Source organism: Cryptomeria japonica, chromosome 6, assembly GCF_030272615.1.
Source record: "Cryptomeria japonica chromosome 6, Sugi_1.0, whole genome shotgun sequence".
NCBI classification, from domain to species: domain Eukaryota; kingdom Viridiplantae; phylum Streptophyta; class Pinopsida; order Cupressales; family Cupressaceae; genus Cryptomeria; species Cryptomeria japonica.
In genome coordinates, this window is record NC_081410.1 from 214,459,470 (window position 1) to 214,478,024 (window position 18,555).

The following is an 18,555-nucleotide window of genomic DNA, read 5'->3' on the forward strand; positions in this document are numbered from 1 at the left end:
GTTTTTGTATTCTTTTATGGGCTTGAGGCCTTGTTCTTTGTACTATTCAGTTTGAATTAATAAATTTTTACCCCTCTTTTTAAAAAGAAAAAAAAATAGGAACACAGTATAAGTCATTGGAAGATAAAAACCATTTATTCTTTAAAGAATGCATGCCATGGCCCTTTTGAGGCAATTGATTACTTTTAAAATTTTATGCCATGCTATTCTCATCTTCAACCTCAAGACTTGCCAAAATATTTGTACCCCTTGTAAAGTTTTTACCAAATCTTGTGAAAAAAACTTATCATTATCCTTACCTGCAAACCCCGATTTGTTCATCATTACTAATTATACAGCCCGTACTATGTTGGCCTTCTTGATTTGTGCCTTCATGTAACTCTTGGCAGTCGCTAATACTTTCAATATCACCAATTTGCATCTTCACTTCTGTCCCAAATCATTGAAATTGCTAATGGGGGCAACAATGCAAATAAGATAGCCTCTTTTTGAAAAAAATTGGTAATGATATACAAGAAGCTTTAGAAGCTTGGGAAATTTTGAAACGCAAAAAGCTTGGTAAGTCTTGTATGGGCATGTAAATCTTCATAGGGACAACAATGCAAATAAGATAACTAGCCTCCTCTAGAATAAGAGAGGAGGGCACGAGCTATAGGGGGGAAAATTTACTGGCCCATGGCATGCTGGCATCCACATCGCATGATGCGCCACATCCATATCAACCTGTCCGTAGTTCTCTATAGGTGCATTGGTCACTGTCCAATCGAATCGGTTTTAGGGCAGCACAGCACGGGCTTCTGTTTTGTTAATTTTTAATATTTGATTGTATTTTTAAAAGTTAAATAATTTGTTTTAATATCTTTCTTTAAAAAAAGAAATTATATTATTTTAAGTTACATTATTAAAATAAAAAATAATAAATAAAATATATTAATAGTTAATTATATATTCAAAGTTTTTAATAAGTTTTATCTAATGGTATTGTTTTAATAAAGTAAAATTATTTTTGAAATTATGTATTTAAATATTTTAATCATAATAAATATAATATATTAATAGTTAATTATATTATTTTTAATATAATTAAAAATGATATTTTAATAATATTATTTTTTAACTTTTTAAATACATATTTTAATATTAATAATGTAATTATTAAAATAAATAAGGATAATTTTTCCATGGAAGCTATGGAACAGTGGCAATTTATCAAGTTGGAAGCGAGATCTATTGGTTAATCTATTGGTTAGGCGACTACTTCGATGCAAGGCGGGAGTTCATATCGTTTTCCTTTTTATATTAATAGTTAATTATATTATTTTTAATATAATTAAAAATGATATTTTAATAATATTATTTTTTTATCTTTTTAAATACATATTTTAATATTAATAGTGTAATTATTAAAATAAATAAGGATAATTTTAAAATTTAAACATATAATTTATGATTAAAAAATTTAAATACATAATTTCAAAAATAATTATACTTATTTAAAACTCACTATTGGGTAATACTTATTAAAAACTTTTTAAATACATATAAAGGTAAATAATAGTTTATTAATAGTGGAAGGTATTATTTTTCCAGTGTCCATGAATTGTTATGAAAGCTTGTGAGTAATAGTTGTGTGTATTTTTGCTTTTCCATACTTTCGGATTACACTCTGTGATCCTTCATGAAAAAAATAAAAATAAAAAATACACACTATGATTTTTATTTTCCTGAAACGCGTCAAAAAGCAAAAATACACACAACTGTTTCTCAAAAACTTTCATAACAATTTTAATAATATTATTTTTTAATTTTTAAATACATATTTTAATATTAATAATAAAATAATTATCAACCCGTTCATGGGTTCCCTAGTGTTAATCCTTTGTGTGTTTCCCTGGATGGGGAGATGGTGAAATGGTCAAAATCGGAGAAGGGGTGGGTGAAAATAAATTTCAATGGAGCCTCAAAAGGTAATCCAAGGACTTCAAGTGCGGCATGTGTGGCATGTGATGATGAAGGGAAGATCCTCTTTACAGGTGCAAGAAGGCTACAAGATGGAACCAATAATGAGGCGGAGGCTCAAGAGGCTTTACTTGCAGCTGATTTGGCAGTAAATATGAAGGTAACGAAGGTGCATCTGGAGGACGACTCCCAAATTGTAGTCAATGCTTTGATCAAAGGCAATACACCGTGTTGGAGATTGAATAAATACATGCACATTATTAGTGGAAAGCTTAAATCTTTCCAAAACTTTTGCATCTCTCATGTGAAAAGAGGAGGAAATGTCATTGTTGGGCCTTTCAAATGAAGCATGTGAGCTCACGCTAGGGGAAGTGAGGTAGCGCGATTATAAAGAAGACAGTGTGAGATGGAGTTAAGGTTTCCTGCCAAATTAGTACGCCAGCAATTTCAAATTTCATGTCAGTAGGTCGGCATTTCATATGAGTAAGGTCGCGTGTTAATGCACATTTATTGTGGAATGCTTTCTGAAATGGCGGCGGTGGTGAAGTGTGCTACCTTTAATTCTAATTTTGGTATTCTCCCACATTTAATGAGAGTTGAAACTTAGCAGCTTCGGTAAGATAAATGATTGAATGAGAGACTTCATTTATCTCTCATTCAATCATCTACCTTATCGATATAACTACAAGCTAATGGTAGACTTCATGATTAAATAAATAAACTTGTTATAATCATCTTTATATGCATTCACTATCCAAAACATCGGATTGCACAGTTTGACATTTGGACATCATTATCAAACATAATCAATCATGCTATAATCATATTACACGTGCTGTGATTGTAATAAGAACAGATCGGACTGATGATAACTATCATAGCTATCATATGATAGCATCGATTGATGTTATCATATGATAACTATAATAGTTATCATATTAATCTTGCATTATACCGATCTGTTATCGGTTGTTAGATTTAATAGCATTTGACGTGACCCAATTTGTTATCGGTTGATTATGTTAAATGTCTTTAGGCGTGACCCGATAGTTATCGGCATAACACTCTTATGAAGCAGTGCTTGTGCACCGATCAAGACATGTCTTGATTGGGCATGTCAAGAGACATGTCCGATCAAGGCATGCCTTGATCGGTGGGCATTGCTTATAAGTATATGTCAAATGAAATGTTGTAGAGATATAGAAAATAAATAATGTTATCTACAGCAACCTGTAACATAAGAAGCAACAATAAATATCAGTAAAAGAATAACAAAAATTATACAACTTCAGACTTGAACATAAATTTGAATATCATTTACAATGAGAATAGTATGTAAGTTGGTGAAGATAACTGTGTTTGACAGATTTCATTGGAATTTCTCTGCAAATTTTCCCAGCGAGCACCAAAATGGAAGCAAATTTTACTCTACAGTACTCCAAGCTAATGCCAGTTTTTTGAGGACCCGTCCCACTGAAAAATCACGAGAAGATGTTTCTTGCAAAAGACCCGTTGTTTTTTAAGGCAATCCAGTTGGTCTTAGGTGAAGAGCTGGCGGTTATCGGCCACAGATACAGATGCAAAGCGGACATTTACTCTCTCATCATGGCTTGGGGACTGGAGTTGGGCTACTCTTGCGCAAATGTGAGAAAAGTTCTGAAGAAGATCATTCCACGGGAGTATCTATTAAATATGGAGTCCTTGTTGGAATGGGTTGTGTTGGGTTGGGGTTTCAATCTCTCTGACGGCATCCCAAAGGAAAATGTGGAGTTGCGAGCGAGGCACTCTCGAATCCAATTCCTTCACCGCCGCGAGGAAGCTCGAGTCCATTTTAGGGATGATGCGAGGCGAGGCTGGGAAGGGCTGATGGTCTACGTCCAGATAATGGACATCGAAGATGCAATTCGGCAGGAGGGTGGGGAGGTGAGAATGGTGGATGAGATGAGATGCAGGAGGCCGATTACGAGAAAGCTATCGGCGGAATCGGCAAGGCAGGGTGTAGTGGGTGGTGTGGCTGGTGGGTTTGGTGACGCGACAAAAGGACCAAATTCGTGTGGGCTAGCAACTAAAGGTGCAGAAAGAACAACTGGAGATTCACATGCCTCAGTTGGAGAAAATGTGAAGAAAGAGAGATGAGGAATTCTCTGGACCAGAGTACTTTTGGGCGCCTCTTTTCGTTTAGATAGAATTTTAATTGAAAAACTTAAATTTTTGTTTTCTGTTAAACGATTTGAACACTTTGGCCAGATTTTTGATTGGCATGATGTAATTTTGAACTTCTGCTCTTGATGATGTGGGGGTGGAGTAGGGTTTGAGCGGTATACTGTTTTGGGAAACTATGGTTTTAGATGGGAGGTTTGGATGGTTTTTGTGGGTGATTTGGGAAAGTGGTTTGTTTTTGGAAATTTTGATGCAGATGTACCTTTTAGTTTTAATTAATAAAATATAACTATCACCGACCAAAAAAAATATATAATAATTATTAAAATAAATAAGAATTATTTAAAAAAAATTAAACATATAATTTATGATTAAAAAATATAAGTATTTTTACTTATTAAATATCTTACTATTAGATAAAACTTACTAAAAACTTCGAATATATAATTAACTATTAATATATTATATTTATTATTTTAATAATGTAACTTAAAAACAATTAAAAATAGTAAATTAAAAAAAATTTAAAAAGGTGTTAAACAAATTATTTAACTTTCTAAAATACAATCAAATATTAAAAATTAATAAAGTGGAAACCCGTGTTGTGATTTCTTAAAACCGATTCGATTGGACGATTACCAATGCATCTACAGAGAGCGACAGACAGGTTGATACGGACGTGGCCCATCATGTGGATGTGAATGTCAGCATGCCATGGGCCGGTGCAAATTCTCCCCCCAATAGCCAGTGCCAGAGAGGAGAGGGGTATTTATAGCTTGGAAATCAACACCATAGGTGGGACTGATTAGAAAATCGTAAAAGTCTAGTGGGGAGAGAACAATGATTGAGAGATCACTAGGAATGATTGAGAGTGGACCATAGACTGATTGAGGGAAGACAAATAGTTAGGAGTGGTGGTTTGTAATGTCCCATTTTGAAATAGGATTTAATAAAAAAATTAAAAGAAGAAAAATAAAAAATAAAATTAGAATATAAAAGAATTAAATTAAAATACTTAGTTAAGTTTAATGAATGGTTAAAAGGCATGAAATGGAAAGTTGTGACCTCCTCAAACATGAGGTATAAAAGGGAGATGAGAACTTCATTTTAAACAACAATTTTATTCTACTATTAGAAGTGCAGATCTGAATTAAATAGGACAACAATGAGGAGACATGACCCTTTTAAAGGGATATCTCATTTCAAAGAGATGTGTCTCCTCAATGAGATATGAAAGTATAAAAAGAGTAAGCAATTAATATAGAGGGGGAATATGGAGAAAACGAAGAAAGAATGGAGCATAGAGATTAAGGAAGGATAAATGAAAGAAGAAAGGAATGGGCAGAATATAAGGAAGTGACTTTTAAGGACAAAAATGATGAAAGGTTGTGACATTTTGAAGGGGTGGTAAATGTGAAAGGTTGTGACCATTGCAAAGCAAAGGCATGATGAAGGGGTATGACTGTCCCTCACATTGGGAATTATAAGGGGGAGAAGGTTCCATTTGAGGAGGAGAGTGGAAGGGGATTCCATTTTAGAGCAGACAAAAAGGGCAGAAAGGAGGATATGGGATGACATCCTAAAATGCAGAATTGTGAGTATAAACGGCAGACCATAAATATGTTATCAGCAGATTTGGAAAGGGGAGTAAATATAAAAATTGAATGGAATCAGATTGAATGTTAGTAACTAAATATACAGTTTGAATATACTTACGGGTTTGGGCTTTGAGTTCTTTATGCACAGCATGATGAATGTTATCTGCTCATTGATGATTAATAATATGCTGTTGGTTATAACTGTTTATAATGCACACAACTGTCTATAATATATATCTGACTGTTTATGACTGTTTATAATAGGCTGTATCTTTATGACTCTATATATATCACAGCGAACATTAATTAATATCTTGCTGTTGTTTATGTAGAATGTGTGCAAAATAGTGGAACTCTTCATGTGTTAACCAGCCATGGTAGAGAAATTGGGGAATTACAAGTTGGGGAACGGTGATGGAATCATCTTTTAGGTACGCCACCTCGTGGTATAAGAACGGGGAGTCCCATGGAGCCAAAGGGATACAAAGGGCCTTTGGGCTTAGAAAGGATGGACTTTCAGGGCACCCTATTGTGAATGCTCCTCATGCTCTCTATGATGGTAGATGAATGGATCAAGAATGTTCAATCATGGGAAGTAGGATAGAAGTGGCAAGATTGAGGGGAATGGTTATAGGACACCTCACTAGGTACACCACCTCATATGGATGGCACGGACCACATGAGGCCAATAGGGATGGTATATCCGCTCTTGGGCCTAGGGTAGAAGATCTCTAGGACACCCTATCAAGTCACCTTATCCTAGCTTCCCTATGATTGAATTTCCCCAATAAATTAGAGATATCTGATTATTAAGTTTATGTTCCTAACCCTAGTAGGAAAGTTTCTTGGAATTGTGATTTTAGGGCAAAAACTAGGGCATTTACAAAAAAGGACATTACATTATTCAATCAGACAAGAGAGAACTCTCAATCAAAAGCAAAAATGAAGGTTAATCAGATGGAGTTTACAGAAACCACACATGCCAAAAGATGATAGGGTTGCCCCTTTCAAGAACAGAGCCACCTCTTTTGCAAAGGTTGGTCACTTGGGCAACCCTAAGGTCTCTCAAGCAACCCTCCTACTAAGGATCTACAAGAGGTTTTTTAACATGTGCAAAGACTTGGAACTCGGTACAAAGGTTGGTCAAGATGATCAAGGAGCTAAAAAGGTTGGGGGATGCATCAACAAGTGTGAAACCGTTGAGAGAAGAGTAATTCATGCCTTCTAGGGTCGTGAGCTAGGATCGCCAAATCATCATCAGACTAACATGTCGACCCATGCAACTTTGAGCACTTACAGGTACTTTTTCCCAAGTATCTCCAAGTAGTTGACAAAAGTTATCTATGGCTTTAAATCCTTCAAATTTCCTTCGATACTACTCAAAGATTGTTTCTATCTCCTCTATAATGGTTGTCTTAGGTTCAATTCTTCATCTTTTGCAAGAACACAAGCTTGGAAGGCAAAACAAATGCAAAAGCATATGGATTTCAAAGAATTGATTAATTATCAGAATGAGCAAGACGCTCATAAATAATACAAGGATATTTACAAGAATAGCAAGTTTCTAATAAGAAACTGCTAAGAAGATCGAAGACGATCTAACTAAAATAGAATATACACTATTGAGCATTAATACTAAAATTAACATTATTTTAATATTCTATTACCCTCCCTTAATGCTCAATCTATTAACTACACCTATAGACCCCCTGAATTTTACAAATTTATCAGGACCAAGGGGCTTGGTGAAGATGTCGGCTGGCTGCTCCGAGGTAGGAACATACAGCAACTGGATGGATCCGTCTTCAACCAGCTGTCGAATATAGTGACAATGAGTTTCCACATGCTTGGTTCTTTCATGGAAGACTAGATTCTTGGCGAGTTTGAGCACTCCCTGATTATCACAGAACAAGGGAGTAGGACCTGCCTGAGAGACATGCATATCCGCAAGCATTCGTCGAAGCCAAACCGCCTCACAAGATGCCTTAACTGCTCCCCGATACTCTGCTTCTATCGAGGAGAGAGCCACTGCCTGCTGCTTCTTACTAGTCCATGTGACAGCACCAGATCCCAAACTAAACACATACCCTATTGTAGACTTACGGTCATCAACTGAACCTGCCCAATCAGAATCTGTGTAACCACTGAGTATAGGATCAGAACTCCGAGTGTACAGAAGTCCATAATCAGGAGTGCCACTCACATAACGCAGCACACGCTTCGCTGCTATCCAATGATCAGCCTTGGGAGCTGTCATGAAGCGTGAAATGTAGCTCACTGCAAAACTGATGTCAGGTCTAGTGGTAGTAAGATAGATGAGGCTGCCCACTAGTTGCCTGAACAGAGATTCATCCACAACAGGTGAAGATGACTGAGCTGAAAGTTTGAGCCCGGGTTCCATAGGAGTAGAGGCAGGCTTGCAATCCTGCATTCTGAACCTGTCCACAAGACTTCTGGCATACTTGGACTGAGAGAGAAAGATACTGTTCTCAGTCTGCCAGACTTCAACTCCTAAGCAGTAATGTAGAAGTCCCAAATCTGTCATATCAAAGGTGCGGCACAAATCCTGTTTGATCCCAGTGATCAAATGTGCTGAACTGCCAGTAATGATTAAGTCATCCACATAGACAACCCCAAACAGAATATCATTACTAGAATGCTTGATATACAAGTTTGCATCAGATGGACTCCGCTGAAAGTTATGATCTGTCAGGTACTTATCAATTTTCATGTACCAAGCCCGAGGAGCTTGTTTCAGACCATAGAGTGCTTTGACTAGTCTACAGACCTTCTGTTCTTGACCAGCAACCTTGAATCCTAGGGGTTGCGTCATGTAGACTTCTTCCTGTAAGTCACCATTCAAAAAAGCACTCTTGACGTCCATCTGATGGACTTTCCAACTGAACTAGGCTGCCAAGGCAAGAACGAGCCGTATGGTACTCATTTTGGCTATAGGAGCAAAAGTCTCCTCGTAGTCAATGCCTTCTTTCTGTGAGAACCCACGAGCAACAAGACGAGCCTTATACTTGTCTAGGGTTCCATCAACTTTGTATTTTACTTTGTACACCCATTTGCAGCTAATGGGCTTCTTCCTTGAAGGAAGATCAGAAAGGGCCCAAGTGTGATTCTTCTGAAGACTCTGGAACTCAGCTTCCATAGCCTGTTCCCACTCAGGTATACCTTTAGCCTCTGAGTATGTCTGAGGCTCAAAAACACTGTGTATGTTAGCCATGAGAGCAAAATTGACTGTATGCTGTTGTTTGCTCTTATTACGGGAGGTTCTACCCTCAATGAGCTCAGTATCCCTGAGATCACCAATGGTCTTGGCCCACCATTTAGGCCGGAGAGTAGAAGTGCGAACATCTGGAGGAGCTGGAAGAGGCTCAGGATCAGGAACAGGAGCAGCAAGAGGAGGATTATTCTCCGGAGGGAACTCAGGTAGTGCATCATCGAAAATAGATTCTGCATCATCCCTCCCATCAGGCGAACCTAATGGAATAAGAACACTGTGAGGCTGATCCTCAGAACTTTTCTCAGAAGAAGGGGACTGAAAGAATCCTCTGTCTTCATCAAATACAACATCACGACTGAAGATAAGACGTTCAGTGTCTATATCGATCAGTCTGTAGGCCTTATGGTGATCACTATAACCTGTCATCATGAGTTTCTGACTTTTGGAATCCAACTTGGAGCGCTTAGCATCTGGAATCCAAACATAGGCAATAGAGCCAAAAACCTTCAGGTGGCTGATCTTAGGCTTCCGACCAGACCAAACCTCTTCTGGAGTCTTCCCCTTAACAGCCTGAGTAGGAGAACGGTTAAGGAGGTAGACAGCAGTAAACACTACTTCAACCCAATACTTATTCGGAACACTCCTGTGTTGTAACATAGAGTGAGCCATCTCAACAACCGTACGATTGCGACGCTCGACAACACTGTTTTGCTAAGGAGTGTAGGGTGTAGTCAATTGGCATTTGATGCCATGGGTATCACAAAAGTTGGAGAATGCAGAAGAACAAAATTCCCCCCCGTTATCTGTCCTAAGAGTAATGATGCTATGTCCAGACTCTTTTTCAACAAAGGACTTAAACTTCTGAAAGATACTATATACATCTGATTTATGTTTAAGAAAGTACACCCACATCTTTCTACTAAAATCATCTACAATAAGCAAAAAGTATTTGCAACCAGTAACAGGAGATGTATTCATAGGACCACAAATATCAGCATGAAGTAATTGAAGTACCTTAGATGCGTGCCCATGTGGGAATGAAGTCCGATGCTGTTTGCCAGCTTGACAGGCGCCACATACTCCAAGATGTTGAGTTTGAATATCAGGTAATTCTGAAAAAAGTCCCTCCCGAGATAGCTGAGAGAGATACTGAATGTTGAGATGTCCATATCTCTGATGCCACAAAGTGCTGAGAGGAGAGACACGAGCTGCCAGAGCTACTTCAAGAGAATCACCAATGTCAAGAAGCCTATATAGGCCATGATCCTCTAGACCAACAGCAACAGTAAGACGAGTCTCCCGATCAATGATGGAACACTTGTGAGCACTGAACACCACATCTAGTTGAGGAGAATTCCTCATAATCTGGCTGACAGAGAGCAGATTAAGTTCCATTCCAGGAACATAGTACACATTCAGAAAAAGGAGAGTCCTGCCACCAGACTATATCTGAACAGTGCCTCTGCCAACAACTGTATACTCCTCACCTCCACCAAATACAACGGAATCACTGAAAGGTGAGAAGTCTGTAAACCAGTCACACCGATGAGAAAAGTGACGTGATGCACCAGAGTCGATGTACCAAGCAGAAGACCTGGCATGATCTGAAGACCTCTTAGCCATAAAGGCATAAAAGGCGGACTCCTTCTGCTCGGAATGTTCAGCAACATGCGCCTTCTGGTGTGACCCTCCCTGCTTCTTTTGTTCAGAAGCGAGCCTCTGACGGCAATCTTTCTTCATATGGCCGTACTTGTGACAGTAATTGCACTGCACATTCTTCTTCTTAGCTCCATCCTGTGTCTGATAAGAGCCTTTCTGCTGAGAAGACTGAGAGGACTGAAATTTGCCTTTATCCTTCTGAAAGGATTGAGCTGTGAAGGCATTTTCCGAGGAGGCTGATGCAGTACCACTACCAAACTGTTGTTTCCAGCGATCCTGCTGTAGAAGTTTGGTGCATAATTCTGAAAACTTCAAATCAACATTAGTGGAAGTAATATTGAGGGTCTCAATGAAGTGTTCATACGATTTCAGAAGACTTTTCAGAGTGATTACTACCATGTCTTCTTCCTCCATAGTCCGACCAATAGCTTCGAGCTGATCTCGAATGTCCTTAATCCTCGTGAGGTGTTCCTGTAAGGACATACGTTTGTCCATCATAATGGAGAACAGCTGATTCTTTAGAAAGAATGCTCGGCTCTTGTCGGATGTCTCATGCAATTCCTTCAGATGCTTCCAGATGTCGGAAGCTGTCTTGCCGGAAGGAATCTGCGGTAACTAATCATCAGTCACTGAGAGTTTGAGAAGCATAACCGCCTCCCGATTGTGTTCATCAAACTTATCTTGATCTGCACCAGGTGTACCAGGACTGAGCTCTTTTCCCAAAACAAGCTGGTCAAGACGCCTATATTCAAAAATGGTCAACATACGCTGTTTCCAGATGTTGTAATTGTGGCCATTAAAGCATTGACTGCCTTCTAACATCAGGTTGGTTAGAGAAGCCATTTGCACGTTTCCCAAAAAAAAAAATTCCCGGCTGACCCAGAAAAATCCAAAGACAACCCAGAAATGCGTGCGAAAAACCCAGAAGGAATCTGCTGTCAGAATCTGGATCCGCGGGCTCGAAAATCGAGGCACCCAGAAAAATCGGGCAACTACCCAGATTAGGTTTCGAAAAACCCACCAAGAATCTGCAAGAAAAATTGATTTTCGATAAAAACTGGAAGGTTAACACCTTAATCGAAAATTGCAGAAGGTCGTGGGCGCCATGAATTTCACAGAAAAAATGACGTCGCCGAAGGTGCAGGTCGCGGGTTGCAGGGCGCGGGTTGCAGGTCGCGCGTTGCAAAGGGTGCGGGTTGCAGGTCGCGCGTTGCAAAGGGTGCCGGTTGCAGGTCGCGACGCCGAAGTCTACAGACGCGCACGACGCCGAAGGCAGGTTGCAGGTCGCGACGCCGAAGTCTGTTGCAGGTCGCAACGCCGGAGGTGGCGACGCCGAAGTCTGCTGCAGGTCACGACACCGAACACAGGTTGCAGGTACACACGACGCCGAACACAGGTTGCAAGTCGCGAAAAACAGGAGCTAGGCAACGAAAAAAAAAACCTTTGAAGGATTTTTAAACACCAGAAAAAATTTCGAAAATTTCCACTAATTGGAAATTAGAATTAAAAAATTTTCCAAAAAATTTCTCCTATAGCTCTGATACCATAAAACAAATGCAGAAGCATATGGATTTCAAAGAATTGATTAATTATCAGAATGAGCAAGACGCTCATAAATAATACAAGGATATTTACAAGAATAGCAAGTTTCTAATAAGAAACTGCTGAGAAGATCGAAGACGATCTAACTAAAATAGAATATACACTATTGAGCATTAATACTAAAATTAACATTATTTTAATATTCTATTAGAAGGCTGGTTAGTTATTTGGAGTGGAGCTTCCCTCTCTCTCTGATGTTCTAGCCAGATCTAGATTTTGCATGCTGCTCTAAAGCTACAACTTTCATTCCAATAGCTCAATCATTCTATCTTACCTCCTTCAACTTTCCATCAATGTATCTTGAAAAAGATTTGCCCTCTTTCCTTTTGTCAAAATTCTCAAAATTGAAAATTCCTTCCATGATTCATAGGCTAGCAAGATGTTAGATACGGTACCATTATAATAGCCTAATCTAAATGTGCATAAAAAACAACCCAAAAATACAACAGCGGTAAATATTTTTGTATTTTTAACTTTTCTTCAAAACAGTACACAAGCAATTTGAGATTCGCCAAACTATTATAGCTTACTAAACACGCCCACATGCAGAACCAAACACTACTAGTATTCTAGATGTCAGTTTGCATGGCAGTCTGCTGCTCAAGGGTTCTTGTCCTCAAGAAGCTTAATCTCTAACCTTGAAGGGTTTCATCTACCCAGGAAAAGAAATGAGTTATGTTTTTTCCAATTTTCAATTTCAAGTGTATCCCTTCTCCTCTCCTCAACACATTATATAACTCAAGACCTCCTTCCCTCACACCTCAATCAAAGGCAAGATATCCCTCAAATGTTGTCGGTAAGTGGGCAAGTTAACTGACAAATCTAGCTCTCTAAACTAGGCAGTCAATTCACAGATCAATCCCTCAAATTAAGGTAGTTCCCAACCATTTCCTCAATGCAATCCCAAATATTTAACTAACCACATGAACACCTTTGTTCCAGTCCTAACTAATTGAAAGTACCTACAATTCCAACCATGCCACTCCTACACTGTTAGTCCATTCACTAAATAGCTGTAGAGTAGTCCTCAACATACATGCAATCATGCAAATATTAGTCCTACTGATCTTTGAATCTCTGCAAAAATATGAAATATCCTTGACCCCGTATTCTCCTAAGGATTTTTGTCTCCATGAAGACCAGGTTTATGCCTAAAGGCTTTCGTCCTCAAGCACCAAGCAAGCTTCTGTAGCAGCATTACCTTCTTGTAGCTGAAGTAAAGTTTTTGGGTTTATAATTTCAAAAGATGATTTCTCTTTGTTTTAGGCACTGTGTTGTAAGCCCAGCTCCCAGCAATCCCAAACCATAGGAATTCAATCCTACAAATCACAGGCAGCTAACTGAATAACTTCCTCGAATTGCTGGCAACTAACTCCCTCAATCATAGGGGTTAACTGACTAGAACTGAAGCAACCTCTCCCTAACTGAAGACAGCCACTTATTCCACTAACAGACTCAACTACGTTAATCACACTAAAAGACACAAAGAACTAAAGTTGCCTTATCTTATTATTTGCCACTTCCTATTATCCAGTCTTATGCTTCTGTCAATAGGTGATGCACTCAGTGTTGTAGATTAAAAAGGGGGCAATGCAGAAGAGAAACCAGCAACAACTGCAACTAATGAGTTTCAAAAAAGCAGAACAAAGATGGACCCGAATAAAATGAAAAATACCCATTTTTTATCTACATGTTCACCCAAGTTCTATCCAAGCTCATTCTAGCCGAATCTAAGCCTGTTTAACAGGACCCTGGACTGTACCCCACAAGCAGACCATTTTAGTACCTGGAACAGGTTTGAATTGGACCCAGATTTAGGCATGTTTTCTGACAAATTGATCACATACAAATTTAGAATAGAAAGAAACTTATCTAACAAAGGCCATAGCAATCCTATAGTAACCTCCTTCAATGCTGGGACAATGCCGACAAAGATTCTAAAGTTTGACTTCATAGTTGAATCTTGATAAATCATCACATAATTTGATAAACTGCAAAAACAACACATATGAAGAAGTTTCTTTGTAGTTTTCTTAAATTTAGTTGCTGCAAATCCAGGTATTTCTTCCAATTCTGATTCAGAATTAACTGAGATTTAGATAGGCCATGTGGTATTGCTCAATTTTATTTGTTAACTTGCCCTTGTGATAAACATCAGATTGTCTTGTTAATAACGTCCTGAAGATTGTGTACCATATACAATTGGCAGGTTTAAAGCAAAGCTGTGCATAGGGTTCAAGATACATTAAAAATAATCAAAAGCAGATTTTTGTCAGATGTACTAATAAAAGCTCTGGTAGACTCTGGTGGACATGTATGTAATGTAAATGCTTTACAATTTCAATTATTTTATAAACTAACCATTATATTAAGAAGAAAATTTTGACAAACTACTTCACCAAGATGCAGCCTTAGGCTGCAATCATTGCTAACTTGATGCCGTCAATTAGAAAACTGCATGCAAACCATAAAACAACAAAATGCAAGAGATCTATTCAGTGTCAGGGCCAATAACTCTACAAACCGAGGTAAAATCTTCCATCTGTGCTATGTAAATGAAGAAAATATAAAGCCCAGGGTCAGTACTATATAGCACATGCAACCTTGGATGGAGACCCACATGTGAGAGTTGAATCGACTCACTGTGGCTGGCTCAAGTAAGTAATTCTGCTCTCAAAGTGCTGTCTCTATTCGAGGTACTCAACTAAAATCTCAGAATCTAAATGAAAACAGCATCGGAATATGTGATGACTAAAGGATCTTGAACAAAAGCTGAGAAGAAACATTAACTATTATGATTTCAGTTGACCTAGAGCAGTAAGATTTTCAACGTTTGAAGCAACTAGAGAGTTAAACCCCTCTTCTTACATATCATGACCAAGAATGGTAACAATTAATATCTTACCAAGTAGAAAATGAAACCCAATTTTAGCCCAAGTGTGTCCACAATGGCACAATCACAAACAAAATTATGTTGTACATCTTAAATCAAAACTATAAAATAAATCTTTATCAACCCAAAACAACTAGAAATAAGCAAGACTTTTTTTATGCCTCGCACAAATTCACAGTGAACTGAATACTAGTGCAGTAGAGAAAAGAGTTTTAACAGGGAATAAATCTATATTGGAGATACTTTCACTCTAAGTCTACTATTTAGATGCTGGGATGACAACAGAATCCAAAACAAAATTTAAAGAAGTCAATTCCTGCTAGGAGGAATAAAATGATATCATTAGTAGTTATTAACTTTAAAATAAAACCAAAAATAATTAAAGTTGGAAAACATCTCATGACGGAAAGAAAATGGCATGGTCCATTTTAGCAAGAGACCTATGACTGCATAGAGGAGACCTATTAAATCTGGCTAAGAAAGAAAGGAATTCAATAAATCCTTTGTGTCTGTCTCAGGAAATCATTGTGAACCTAGGGTTTGCAGCTCTAAATGCTGCTTCCATGGACTGAATACAATCACTGCATCCCCAATTAAGTGAAAAAATCTACTTGTGAAGAAAAATTCCAGTATTTTGGAGCAAGAACAGAAGCTTTAGGAGAAGTTTAGATTTTGCAATTCTATTTATTAGCTGACTCCCTGCATATACATGTTTTTAATTGTTGTCTTATGGATATTTCATCCTAAATGATATACATGAAGTTTTGGATAGTTGTTTCAAATAAGACACAAAGCACTGCAAATGTAGCTATAACCTTTTCTAGCAATTGAAGGCACTTTGTTAGCAGAATTAAATTGTAAATATAAATCACTTGTTATAATCAGAAACTGCCAAGAGGTGCAATATTTAAAAATTTCAGTTTTAACTTTCAGGAACTCTCCCCTTTCCAATTTCTTACTGTTTCAAACACTTTGCTTTCCTAACGATGGTATTTTAACAATGGTATCCCACCTTTTTAACCAACAAATACCTTGTTTATTTGAACTAGTGTATGAAAATTATTATTCAGAATTGATAATACAGATATGGAAAAGTATATATGATTGGATGTAGAGAGCTCAATGGTTATGTCACAAAATGGAGTACAGATGAAGGGCCTAACAAGTTGTATTTTCCTTAAGTCTATATAGATTGTATGACAAAAGGTTATTACAACTTATTTCGGACTTTGATCCTAGACTCTGTATGGAGCAACTACACTACTAGTTCCAGTCATAGAGTTTGAAATCCATAATATGCAATATCTTCTAATCATTCAGCGCGGATAGGTAAATTTATTACAAAAAATGGTTGGTACATTTTGCCGTGTCCAATCAGCAATATAGTTTGTTCTCCGAAAATCTATTTCTTTTCTTAAAGTGGCATCTTATACAATTTTTTCTGGATAGAAAATATCACGCTGCAGCAAGCAGCCATCTCTGATGCATGTCATCGAAATTAGAATCTGTGGTGTACTAGTCAATGCACCATTCCTATTAAATATGGGTTCACTAAGACACTATAGCTCAACCCTTTTTTTCTTCTAAAGAGATGAAAATGTAGCAAATTTAGCTGTGATGTGCAAAGTAACTGATACCATATGCTTTCCTGTGTGACAAATATTACAGCCACTATTATTTGAAGAAAATTGAACAAGGGAATTTTACCTGTCGGAGAGTGAAATGGCGCGGCTTGCAGATGAGAGATTCCGCTGAGAGATTCCGCTTATAAACACAAAATTGCTCTTTTATTGAGAAACCGAACGTCGTGCTCGTTAGCTAAGTCGTGCCAAAAGATTCGATCTATTTGGACTACATCCAAAACATTTTAAAAAAGAATTGATAATGCTCTGTTTCCTTGCAGTATATACAAGAGCAACATTTTTAACATCGACAAGGTGTGAAGTTATTACTGAGCTTTTAATGCGTCACAATAGCGAAATTGACTGGACTGATTCCTTCAAGCTGCAACAAGATTCGAAATGACCACAACAGATTGATAGATCTTATTTCTTATTCAGAGAATGGGGTGCTCTACATATTGAAATATTATTTTTCAACAGTAGAAAGGGTTAGCAAAATACAAGGAAAAATAATAGGTTGATGTATTTTGTTTCTTTATAATACGAATTTAGTGGTTTCTAAGAGGATATTTGCATCTGTGTAGTGTGTATTCATTTAACAAATACAATGAGATTGAACTTTCTAGATAAGATTTGATTTTGCCTCCCGGCTTCACCGTTGCAATTCTTATTTGTCTTTTGTATTTGCAGAAAAAATTTTAGCATTTTCCCCTCAAAAGATACGTTCAAAAACATTTATATTCTTTCAAATATTGACTGATGGCATTAATGTAATTTTTTTTTTCTCCCTAATATTTTCGAATGCGCTAAGAATATTATGACGCATAAGTTATTAAATTAGTTTTCTGGGAATTGCCAAAGCTATAAGTATGTTAAAAAAAGAGTTTTCTTTTCTGCTACTAAAATTGTTTTTCGAGATTTTTCCCCGTAGAAAAAGATTTCTCATGTTTCCTAACAAACTCTCCTTATTTCTTTGTGAATGCCAATATTTATATGTAAAAATTGCTTTAAATCGTAAGAAGAATTGTTATCCACATGAAATTAAACCTTAAACGCCTCATCTAATGTTGCATAGAAACATACCGATTATGGTTGCCTGAAACGAGTTGGAATCAGAGATGTATTCCACGATGCAAATAAAACCTGGAATGTGTTTCAAGCTCTGGGAAATATTGCATTTGCTTATTCCTTCTCCATGGTTATAATAGAAATACAGGCAATTATTTGCTCGTTTTCTTGCCCCTTGAACAACATTTGATCGGTTAACCACCAGTACAAAACCATGACATTTTTAAAAATTCTGTACTTGTACAGGACACCATCAAATCTCCACATGCAGAGAACAAAACCATGTAAAAGGCAACAACTATTGGTGTAGCATTCGCAATGATATTCTACCCGTCTGTGGGTTGTGTAGGCAATGCAGCATTTGGAGACAACGCACCAGGAATTCTTCTCAGTGGGTATGGTTTCTACAAGATACCAATTCGATAAAATTCAACCGGAGTGCAAAACACACAGGTTGAATTATCAAAGGGATGTAGATTTTAAATTCAACCTGTGTATTCATTCCAGGGTAGAAAAAATATTGAAATAAATAAATTTATTTATTTATTTGTAAAAAATTTATAAATGTACAAATTTTATATGGTACTGTCAAAAAAAAACATTTTAGTTTAATTGGTTTTCAAGTTAGGTGTATATTATTTGGAGGTGAAATATATAAAAGATGAGATTATGATTGTGTTTTAGGTGAATTTGATTATATGGATGTTACTTAGTATTTTGTTGGGAGTTGAAAGAAGTCGATTATTTGTGCAACTTGGATTC

At 37.3% G+C, this 18,555-nt stretch overlaps 1 protein-coding gene across 2 annotated transcripts in view; it reads right to left on the reverse strand.

Annotated features, from left to right (window-relative positions):
• Positions 1–18,294, reverse strand: part of LOC131071418 (uncharacterized) — a 178,493-nt gene extending 160,199 nt beyond the window's left edge. Inside the window, exons 1-2 of one of the 2 annotated variants that reach the window (XM_059207311.1) lie at positions 17,809–18,294; positions 16,811–16,954 (exon numbers count right to left, since the gene is read on the reverse strand). The gene's annotated coding sequence lies outside the window, so the exon portion shown is untranslated. The remainder of the gene's footprint in view (positions 1–16,810; positions 16,955–17,808) is intronic. The other variant, XM_058007233.2, reaches the window with a different exon arrangement.
• Between the last annotated feature and the right edge of the window lie 261 nt (positions 18,295–18,555).